Source organism: Salvelinus sp. IW2-2015, linkage group LG1 (genome assembly GCF_002910315.2).
Source record: "Salvelinus sp. IW2-2015 linkage group LG1, ASM291031v2, whole genome shotgun sequence".
In the NCBI taxonomy this organism is placed as follows: domain Eukaryota; kingdom Metazoa; phylum Chordata; class Actinopteri; order Salmoniformes; family Salmonidae; genus Salvelinus; species Salvelinus sp. IW2-2015.
Genome location: NC_036838.1, coordinates 10,221,165 through 10,233,552, shown reverse-complemented (window position 1 = coordinate 10,233,552; position 12,388 = coordinate 10,221,165).

The following is a 12,388-nucleotide window of genomic DNA, read 5'->3' as shown; positions in this document are numbered from 1 at the left end:
CACATGCAAAGACACCTGTACCAATATACACATTGCAACACACACACCTCACCTACACCCAACTGCAGACACACACCTTCAAAGCACAGCACACATCCTTGACATGTGTTTGCTCCCAATTGTAAGGCAAACACAGTTAGGCAAGCAGGCCAGGTAGAACCGGGAAACTCTTGGCACCAGTTAATCATTAACATCGGTTTCCAAACACAACAAGGAGTACTGGCATTGGACCTTTCTTGCAGGGAAGAAAGTAGAGTTGTATTAAGAAAAAAAACATGCCAACACTTTACTTGAATAGACTATCTACAGACAAAATACTATATCCACAGATTCAGAGTCAGCTAATCAAGCAAGCCATACTCAATGTCTAATTCTACCTAAGTCTGGCCTACTAATCAAACACAACACAACTACTTTTTGGAGTGGTAAGATATCTCTAAGATGTCTGTGACATAAATTCCTGCATGTCAACAGACTTGCAGTTAGCATTTACTTTACCAATGTTGTCCCATTGCACCATAAGCAGTGGCGGATTTAGGTACAGGTGACATGGGCAGTAGCCCAGGGCGGCATCTTGCCGGGGGCGGCACGGGGCGCCCGCACAAAACATTTTGGAATGGTGACAATTGCGTGATCTGTTTTCTACCGCTCATTTGTATGTCATGTCAATGATATCATGTCTTACTCACATCGGCTGCGGAGAGCGTGATCACACAGTCCTCCGGAACAGCTGGAGCTCTCATGCATGTTTCAGTGGTCGTGAAAGGAAAAAGAGGATTCTGCAAGTCCGTGTTGAGTAATCGCAGTCCTGATGTCTAGAAGTTATTTTCGGTCATAAGAGACGGTAGTGGCAACATTATGTACAAAATAAGTAACAAACAACGCAAATAAGCAAACACAATCGTCTGGGGGCACGTAAACAGGTCAACATTCACAAGGCCGCAGGGCCAGACGGATTACCAGGACGTGTACTGCCTGTATGCGCTGACCAACTGGCAAGTGTCTTCACTTCACTTTTCTGGTTTGTGTGAAATCGTTAAGAACAATATAAAACCAGTCTGCACACCACCAAGCTGAATTGGTTTAGTCTTGACTCTTGGTTGACAATGTTGGGGGATGGGTAATGTATTGATGCTCAAGTGCCAAATCAACACAAATTTGTTTCTATTTGTCTTTGTTACTTCTTTTTGATATTTATTAGTCTTATTTTTGTTTATATTTATATAGTTTTAAATGTAGGATTATTTATTTGTGTTGTTCCAAATGTCTGAATAAAAATTACCGTTAGTACAAGCTAGAACCGCCACTGAGCATAAGCCATCGGTTATCACCACATACAGTAAATCTGCAAGATAGGCTGTCTGTTGATAGTCAGTTTTGGGCATTCAGAAATCATTTGTGGGGCACTATCCAAAGGAAGTGGGACAACATTAACTTTGAAATCCAGTACAACAACATCCCAGAACTGGATATGGTTGTGTTGCTACAGTTGCTCAAATGTTGTAGTTCTTTAATACCAGTCTAGCCTGAAGTCTGGGATTGAGTACACTGGACTCAACAACATTTTTATTTCACCTTTATTTAACCAGGTAGAATAGTTGAGAACAAGTTCTCATTTGCATCTGCCACCTGGCCAAGATAAAACAAAGCAGTTCGACACATAAAACAACACAGAGTTACACATGGAATAAACAAAACATACAATCAATAATACAGTAGAAAAAGTCTATATACAACATGTGCAAATGAGGTAGCATAAGGGAGGTAAGGCAATAAATAGGCCATGGTGGCGATGTTGTCCACAGGACATTGTCCTGTGCCTACACAGCCTGGTCTCATAGACTAGACGTGACATAATGAAACTAAATCCGGGATACTCACTTTAGTAGGATATGTTGTTTGGTTACATAAGACAGATAATTACTTAAGGCAAAAATGAAAGTAGGGTGGTTGGTCGGGGTAGATGGGTAGGCGTATAATGCTAATGTCTAGCAACCTAAAGGTTGCGAGTTCGAATCTCATCACGGAACTTTAGCATTTTAGCTACTTTTCAACTTATTACTACTTTTTAGATACTTTGCAACTACTAAGCGTGTTAACTAACCCTTCCCCTAATCTTAACACTTTTAGCAAACCCTTCCCCTAACCCTAACGTTAACCATTTAGCCTAGATAACATTAGCCAGCTAACTAATGTTAGCCACCTTGCTAGAATTCTTAATATTGTACATTTATCAAATTCGTAATATATAATATGAATTGTAATTCGTAACATAACATACAAAAATGAATACATACCATAAGAAACATAACATATCAAACTAAAGTACTTGGGAGTATGGCTGGACAGTACACTGTCCTTCTCTCAGCACATATCAAAGCTGCAGGCTAAAGTTAAATCTAGACTTGGTTTCCTCTATCGTAATCGCTCCTCTTTCACCACAGCTGCCAAACTAACCCTGATTCAGATTACCATCCTACCCATGCTAGATTCATTTATAGATCAGCAGGTAAGGGTGCTCTCGAGCGGCTAGATGTTCTTTACCATTCGGCCATTAGATTGGGCACCAGTGCTCCTTATTTGACACACCACTGCACTCTATACTCCTCTGTAAACTGGTCAACTCTGTATACACGTCGCAAGACCCACTGGTTCGTGCTTATTTATAAAACCCTCTTAGGCCTCGCTTCCCCCTATCTAAGATACCTACTGCAGCCCTCATCCTCCACATACAACACCCATTCTGCCAGTCACATTCTGTTAAAGGTCCCCAAAGCACACACATCCCTAGGTCGCTCCTTTTTTCAATTCGCTGCAGCTAGCGACTGGAACGAGCTGCAAAAAACACTCAAACTGGACCGTTTTATCTCCATCTCTTCATTCAAAGACTCAATCATGGACACTCTTACTGGCAGTTGTGGCTGTTAGCGTGATGTATTGTTGTCTCTACCTTCTTGCCCTTTGTGCTGTTGTCTGTGCCCAATAATGTTTGTACCATGAATTGTGCTGCTACCATTTTGTGCTGCTACCATTTTGTTGTAATGTTGTGTTGCTACCATGCTGTGTTGTCATGTGTTGCTGCCATGCTATGTTGTTATCTCAGGTCTCTCTTATGTAGTGTTATGGTGTCTCTCTTGTCGTGATGTGTGTTTTGTCCTATATATATATATATATACAGTTGAAGTCGGAAGTTTACATACACTTAGGTTGGAGGCATTAAAAGTCATTTTTCAACCACTCCGCAAATTTTTTGTTAACAAACTATAGTTTTGGCAAGTCGGTTAGGACATCTACTTTGTGCATGACACAAGTAATTTTTACAACAATTGTTTACACAGATTGTTTCACTTATAATTCACTGTATCACAATTCCAGTGGGTCAGAAGTTCACATACAGCTTGGAAAATTCCAGAAAATGATGTCATGGCTTTAGAAGCTTCTGATAGGCTATTTGACATCATTTGAGTTAATTGGAGGTGTACTTGTGGATGTATTTCCAGGCCTACCTTCAAACTCATTGCCTCTTTGCTTGACATCATGGGAAAATCAAAAGAAATCAGCCAAGACCAAGAAATGTAGACATCCACAAGTCTGGTTCATCCTTAGGAGCAATTTCCAAATGCCTGAAGGTACCACGTTCATCTATACAAACAATAGTACGCAAGTATAATCACCATGGGACCACGCAGCCGTCATACTGCTCAGCGAGGAGACACGTTCTGTCTCCTAGAGATGAACGTATCTTGGTGCGAAAAGTGCAAACCAATCCCAGAACAACAGCAAAGGACCTTGTGAAGATGCTGGAGGAAACAAAAAGTATCTATATCAAAAGTATCTATATCTGCTGTCACGCCCTTATCTGTTTCACCTGTTCCTGTGATTGTCTCCACCACCTCCAGGTGTCGCTTATTTTCCCCAGTGTATTTATCCCTGTGTTTCCTGTCTCTCTGTGCCAGTTCATCTTGTATGTTAGTCAAGTCAACCAGCGTGGTTTCCCCCGTACTCCTTTTCTCTTTTTGTTAGTCTTTCCGGTTTTGACTTGCCTGTCTCTGGACTACTTTCCCGCCTGCCCTGACCTTGACTCTGCCTGCCATTCGGTACCTTTTTGGAGATCTGAACTAGTTATGACCCTTTTGCCTGTCCACGACCATTCTCTTGCCTTACCCTATTGGATTAATAAATATTGTAAGACCCCAACCATCTGCCTCCTGTGTCTGCAGCTGGGTCTCGCCTTGTGTCATGATAGTACGAACTGGCCATGACAGACCCAGCAGACTTGGACCAGCTCTGCCAAGCTGTCTCCCTGCAGGGAGACACCATTGGGAGACATCAGGAGTTGCTACAGGGCCTTTTGGAAAGGCTCAGTTCCTTGACGGAACGCCACGACCATGGGTTAAAGGCTATTATGGAGCAAATCAGGGAGTTAGCTCAGACTGTCTGCCACCTCTGAAAAACTCCAATCACCCAGTAATTCCCCTATCTGTGGTGTTTGCACAGCCTATCCCGACTCCCCATGAACCCCGCTTACCACCTCCAGAGCAATATTCGGGGAATCCTGGTACCTGCCAGGGTTTTCCTTCTCAATGCTTGCTTATTTTTGAGCTACAGCCATCTTTGTTTTCTTCAGACCGATCGAAGATAGCGTATATAATTACGCTAATGCCGGTAAGGGCGCTCTCCAGGGCTACGCAGTTTGGGAACAACAATCTGCCATTTGCGGTCATTTGGAGGAATTCATGGCAGAGGTGAGAGGTTTTTGAGTCTCCGGTATCCGGGAGAAAGGCGGCCAGCAAACTGCTTGACTTACGCCAACTCCCGTAGTGTGGCAGACTACGCGGTGGACTTTCGGACGTTGGCCGCCGAGAGTGCCTGGAATCCGGAGTCTCTTTTCGATACTTTTCTGCACAGATTATCTGAGGAGGTAAAGGATGAGCTAGCTGCTCGGGAACTGCCGGCGGACCTCGACTCTCTTATCGCCTTAACCATTAAAATTGATGGACGCCTAAGGGAACGCAAGAGTGAGAGGTGGTCTGGTCTCGGGCACACTCGTGCACCCGATATGCGCGTTCACCTCCTATGGAATCCGGAAGTTTCCGAAGGCAGCCGAGCTCTCTCATGAACCTACAATGGGTGAGTTGGATACTCCTGAGCCTATGCAGTTGGGAAGAACTAGGCTATCAGTTTGGGAGCGCTCACGGAGGATGAATAATAACTGTCTGTACTATGGAGGGGCAGGGCATTTTATTGCTACCTGCTATATTAGGAAACCCTTGTCTCTAGTGGGTACCAGTACTATGGTGAGTTAGACTGGGAGTTCCCTAATTCCCACACCCCTTTTTGCTCTTGTGCTGTGGGGAGACCAATCTAAGTCTCTCCGAGTGCTCATTGACTCTGGGGCTGATGAATGTCTTATGGATGCCACGACAGCTTGGTATTCCCACTCAGCCTCTCTCTGTTCCCATGGATGCTAGGGCACTGGATGGCCGCTCTATATGTGAAGTCACCCATAGTACTGTGCCTGTTCAATTACGGGTTTCTGGTAACCACAGTGAGACAATACAGTTCCTACTCATTGCAACTCCCATGTTCTGGTTGTCTCCAAAAGCACAATCCTGTGATTGACTGGACCACAAGCTCCATCCTGGGTTGGAGCCCATTTTGCCATTCCCACTGCCTTCAAGCAGCACAGTCTTACCCTAGTAGTCTTCCTCGGGAGGTTAGCAAGACTGTGGATGTCTCTGTAATCCTCACGGAATACCATTACCTCCTGGAAGTGTTTAGCAAGGCACATGCTACTTCCCTTCTCCCGCACCGTCCTTATGATTATGCCTTTGATCTTCTCCCAGGCACTACACCACTTCGGGGTCGGTTGTACTGTCTGTCCCGACCAGAGACCATTGCCATGGAGGAGTACATATCAGAGTCTCTGGCCACTGGGGCTGTCTGTCCGTCTGCTTCTCCTGCCGGCGCAAGGTCCTTTGTGAAGAAGGACAAGACCTTGCGCCCGTGCATTGACTACTGAGGACTTAATGTTATCACTGTCTAAAATCGTTACCCCCCTACCTCTCCTCGGCATTTGAACCTCTCCAGGGGGCTACCGTGTTTTTTAAGTTGGACCTTTGGAATGCCTACCACCTGTTTCGGATACGCGAGGGGGATGAGTGGAAGACATCCTTCAACACAGCCAGTGGACATTATGAGTACCAGGTCATGCCATTTGGACTCACCTGTCTTCCAGGCTTTGGTCAATGATGTGCTTCGGGACATGTCCCGAAGCACATCATTGTGCTAAACCTGTTTGTGTTCGTCTACTTGGACGACATCCTGTTTTTTTCCCCGATCTTCCCAAGGACATGTACTCCATGTCAGACAGGTCCTTCAGCTCCTCCTGGAGAACCAATTGTTTGTGAAAACCCGAGAAGTGTGAGTTCCACCACTCTTCTATCACCTTTCTGGGATGTGTCATTGCTGAGGGCAGTGTTCAGATGGATCCTGGAAAGGTGAAAGCAGTGGTGGATTTGCCTCAACCAACGTCCAGGGTGCAGTTGCAACGGTTTATTGGTTTTGCAAACTTCTACCGCCGTTTCATTCGGGATTACAGCACCCTGGTGACCCCACTCTGCACTCACCTCCCCCCAAGGTACCGTTCAAATTGTCTCCAGCTGTCAACAAAGCCTTTGTGGACCTGAAGCATCGGGTCACAACAGCACCCATCCTCATCCATCCGGATCCCTCAAGTCAATTTGTGGTGGAAGTGAATGCTTCGGATGTTGGCGTGGGGGCCATCCTCTCCCAGCGATCTGCCCAGGACCAGAAGCTTCATCCCTGTGCTTTCCTGTCCCATCGTCTCAATCCTGCTGAGTGGAACTACGATGTTGACAACGGTGAAGATGGCGTAGGAAGAGTGGCGACACTGGCTGGAAGGAGTAGAGCAGCCATTCCTGGTCTGGACCAACCATAAACTTGGGATATCTCCATTCAGCCAAACACCTCAACTCAAGGCAGGTCCGGTGGGCCCTCCTGTTTACCAGATTCAACTTTACCATTTCCTACCGCCCAGGGTCAAAAAATGTGAAGCCTGATGCTCTCTCCCACCTATATAGTTCCTCTGCCACACCCTCGACCTCTGAAACCATTCTCCCTACCTCATGCCCTGCTGCCACTGTGGATTGGGTTATTGAGAACCTGGTTCGCGAGGCTGAATGCTCCTAGCCTGGACCTGAAGGAGGCACGGCTAACCGGCTGTTTGTCCCTAACCCAGTCCGGTCCCGGGTCCTGGAATGGGCTCATTCCTCCAGGTTGACGTGTCATCCAGGGTCCCGTTGTACACTAGCCTGCTTTCGACAACCTTTCTGGTGGCCCACAATGGTCCCTGACGTCTCTGCCTTTGTCACTGCATGCACTGTGTGCTCAAAACAAGACTCAACGGCAAGCTCCTACTGGCCGCCTGCAGCTACTACCTGTTCCTCATCGTCCCTGGTCTTGTATATCTCTGGACTTTGTCACTGGGCTCCCTCTGTCTGATGGCAACACTGTCATTCTGACGGTAGTCAACCGGTTCTCCAACGCCACCCTGTTCTCCAAGAGCCAGGGCGGCTATTCTCAAGATCAACTCCAGGTATCGTCGACAAGCGGACCGTCCCCGGACCCCAGCTCCCCACTACCGCATTGGGCAGAGGGTATGGCTTTTCACTCGGGATCTGCCCCTTCGGATAGAGTCCCGCAAGCTGTCTCCCCGGTTCATTGGTCCTTTTCCCATCTCTAGAGTCCTGAGTTTCACTGCAGTTCCACTGCTGTCCGTATTGTGTTACCATGTACCCTCCGTAGTCACCCTACCTTCCATGTGTCTAGGATTAAGCCTGTGTTGTGTCTCACTGTCCTTTTGTCTTCTGTTTCCAAGCCCATCCCTCCCCCCTGTATTATCGGTGGCCAGCTAGCGTAAACGGTGAGACTCCTCCTGAAGGTTCGACCACGGGGCAGGGGTTTCCAGTACCTGGTTGACTGGGAGGGTTATGGCCCAGAGGAGAGGTGCTGGGTCCCTGCTAAACACATCTTGGACCCGGCCCTCATCGCCGACTTCCACAGCCGACACCCCGGTGCCCAGGTAGGACACCAGGTGGCGTCCCTAGGGGGGAATACTGTCATGCCCTGATCTTTCACTTGTCCCTGTGATTGTTTCCACCCCCTCCAGGTGTCACTTATTTTCCCAGTGTATTTATCCCTGTGTTTCCTGTCTCTGTGCCAGTTCATCTTGTATGTTAGTCAAGTCAACCAGTGTGTTTTTCCCATTCTCCTTTTGCTTTTCTCTTTTTGATAGTCTTTCCGGTTTTGACCCCTGCCTGTCTCTGGACTACTTTCACCGCCTGCCTGATAATCCTGCCTGCCCTGACCTTGACTCTGCCTACCCTTCAGTACCTTTTGGACTCTGAACTGGGTCACGCCTTGTGTCATGATAGTGCTTCTAGTTCCGACAGTGCAGTAATATCTAACAACTACCTAATACACACAAATCTAAAGGGGTGAATGAGAATATGTACATATAAGTATATGGATAAGCGATGGCCGAGCGGCATAGGCATGGTGCAGTAGATGGAATAAAATACAGTATATACATATGATGTGACACATGTTAACATTATTAGTGGCATTATCTAAAGTGACTAGTGATCCATTTAAAGTGGCCAGAGATGTAGGCAGCAGCCTCTGAGTTAGTGATTGCTGTTTAGCTGTCTGATGGCCTTGAGATAGAAGCTGTTTTTCAGTCTCTCGGTCCCAGCTTGATACACATGCACTGACCTCGCCTTCTGGATGGTAGCGGTGTGAACAGGCAGTGGCTCGGATGGTTGTTGTCCTTGATGAACTTTTTGGCCTTCCTGTGACATCGGGTGCTGAAGGTGTCATGGAGGGCAGGTAGTTTGCCCCCGGTGATGCGTTGTGCAGACCGCACCACCCTCTGGAGAGCCTTGCGGTTTAGGGCGGTGCAGTTGCCGTACCAGACTGTGATACAGCCTGACAGGATGCTCTCGATTGTGCATCTGTAAAAGTTTGAGTTTTGGGTGACAAGCCAAATTTCTTCAGCCTCCTGAGGTTGAAGAGGTGCTGTTGCACCTTCTTCACGACAATGTCTGTGTGGGTGGACCATTTCAGATTGTCTGATGTGTACGCCGAGGAACTTAGAACTTTCCACCTTCTCCACTGCTGTCCCGTCAATGTGGTGCTCCCTCTGCTGTTTCCTGAAGTCCACGATTATCTCCTTTGTTTTGTTGACGTTGAGTGAGAGGTTGTCTTCCTGACACCACACTCCATGTGCCCTCACCTCCTCCCTGTAGGCTGTCTCGTCATTGTTGGTAATCAATTCCACTACTGTTGTGTCGTCTGCAAACTTGATGATTGAGTTGGAGGCGTGCATAGCCACGCAGTTGTGGGTGAACAGGGAGTACAGGAGGGGGCTGAGCATTCACCCTTGTGTGGCCCCAGTGTTGATGGTCAGCGAAGTGGAGATGTTGTTTCCGACCTTCAGCACCTGGGGGCGGCCCGTCAAAGTCCAGGACCCAATTGCACAGGGCGGGGTTGAGACCCAGGGCCTCCAGCTTGATGATGAGCTTGGAGGGTACTATGGTGTTGAATGCGGAGCTGTAGTTAATGAACAGCATTCTTACATAGGTATTCCTTTTGTCCAGATGGGATAGGGCAGTGTGCAGTGTGAGGGCGATTGCATCATCTGTGGACCTGTTGGGGCGGTATGCAAACTGAAGTGAGTCTAGGGTGGCCATTAAGGTGTAGGCGATATGATCCTTGACTAGTCTCTCAAAGCACTTCATGATGACCAAAGTGAGTGCTACGGGGCGGTAATCATTTAGTTCAGTTCTTTGCCGCCTTGGGTACAGGAACAATGGTAGCCATCTTGAAGCATGTGAGTACAACAGGCTGGAATAGGGAGCGATTGAATATGTCCGTAAACACTGGTCTGCGCATGCTCTGAGGACACGGCTAGGGATGCCGTCTGGGTCAGCAGCCTTGCGAGGGTTAACACGTTTAAATGTTTTACTTACGTCGGGCCACGGAGAAGAAGAGGGGGAGTGCACAGTCCTTGTTAGCGGGCTGCAACGGTGGCAATGTATTATCCTCAAAGCGGGCAAAGAAGGTGTTTAGTATGTCTGGAAGCGTGATTTCCTGTAGACCCTGCCACATATGTCTCGTGTCTGAGCCGTTGAATTGCGACTCCACCATGTCCCTGTACTGGCATTTCGCTTGTTTGATTGCCTTACGGAGGGAATGACTACACTGTTTATATTCAGCCATATTCCCAGACCTCTTTCCATGGTTAAATGTGGTGGTTCGTGCTTTCAGTTTGGTGCAAATGCCGCCATCTATCCACGGTTTCTGGTTAGGGTAGGTTTTAGTAGTCACAGTGGGTACAACATCTCCAATGCACTTCTTTATAAACTCATTCAACGAGTCAGTGTATAGGTCAATGTTGTTCTCTGAGGCTGACCGGAACATATTCCAGTCCGCATGCTCAAAACAATCTTGAAGCATGGCTTCCGATTGGTCAGACCAGGGTTGAATGGTTCTCGTTACTGGTACATCCTGTTTGATTTTCTGCCTATAAGACGGTCGGACCAAGATGTGGTGGGATTTGCCAAAGGGAGGGCGGGGGATGGCTTTGTATGCATCGCGGAAGTTAGAGTAGCAGTGGTCGAGTGTATTACCCCTGAATGTAGTGCAATCAATATGCTGATAGAATTTAGGTAGCCTTGTTCTCAAATTTGCTTTGTTAAAATCACCTGCTACAATGCATGCAGCATCCAGATATATGGTTTACATAGAGTCCAGTGAAGTTCCTTGAGGGACGTCTTGGTGTCTGCTTGAGGGGGAATGTACACAGCTGTGACTATAACTAACGAGAATTCTCTTGGTAAGTAAAATGGCCGGCATTTTATTGTTTGGAATTCTAGGTCGGGTGAGTAGAAGGACTTGAGTCCCTTTATGTCGTTAATCATGAAGCATACACCCCCGCCCTTCTTCTTCCCAGAGAGGTGTTTATCTCTGTCGGCGTGATGCATGGAGAAGCCTGGTGGTTGAACCGATTCTGACAACATATCCCGAGAGACCATGTTTCCGTGAAACAGAAAATGTTACTTTCTCTGATGTCTCTCTGGAAGGCAACCCTTATTCGAATTGTGTCTACCTTGTTGTCAAGAGACTGGAGGCCGCTCCGTCTGCCACTTCTGCGGCACAGTTGTTTTGGGTCGGCTACTGTGATTAGATCCACTGTCCTGGGTGGTGATCCGAACAAGGGACCCGCTTCGGGAAAGTCGTATTCCTGGTCGTAATGTTGGTAAGTTGCCGTTGCTCTTATATCCAATAGTTCTTCCCGGCTGCATGTAGACTTAAGATTTCCTGGGGTAACAATGTAAGAAATAATACATAAAAAAACTAAATACTGCATAGTTTCCTAAGAACTCGAAGCGAGGCAACCATCTGTCGGCACCATCTTGAAGTAGAAGATACGGGTTAAAGAAAGATTTTTAAGCCTTGAGACAATTAAAACATGGATTGTGTATATGTGCCATTCAGAGGGGTGAATGGGCAAGAGAAAAGATGCATGTGCCTTTGAACGGGGTATGCCAGTTACACCGGTTTGAGTATGTCAAGAACTACAACACTGCTGACCTTTTCATGCTCAACAGTTTCCCGTGTTTATCAAGAATGGTCCACCACCAAAAGGACATCCATCCAACTTGACACAACTAGGGGAAGCATTGGAGTCAACATGGGCCAGCATCCCTGTGGAGCGCTTTCAACAGCTTGTAGAGTTCGTGCCCCGACGAATGGAGGCTGTTCTGAGGGCAAAAGGGGGTGCTTTCTGGGCACGTTAAACTACATTTGGGATGGAAGAGGGATAAATAATTCAAGAACTAGCTTTTCTGTTCCCCCTGTACTACAAACATAGCTATGTGTACACATTTATAACACAGGGTTAAAGTTTACACCCAAGAATGGCAGGAACAGTGAAAAGCAAATCTCTTACTGTAAAAGTAATTTGCCTTTCTCAACCACACCACTGATGCAGTTATCAGTCAAGACTCTTAAAATACATTTTCTATCAGCAAAGATACAAAGAGAGCATATTACCGTCCAGTGATTAAACCATTGTATTTTAGACCTGATTGAAGAAAAGGCAATGATTGACTTTGCCCCCCACACCCCCTTTGTCAAAACTCCCCAGTCATTGGGTGACCTCATTGATGGTGTGTTTTTGCACACGTCACAGTTTAAGATAACTCCCCATATCTGACCATGATCGCAGAAGATAAATGAACAAATTTGTGCAACAAGCTCTGTTTGTGTTATACTCAATTGGGTTTTAAAAAAATGCTGTTGT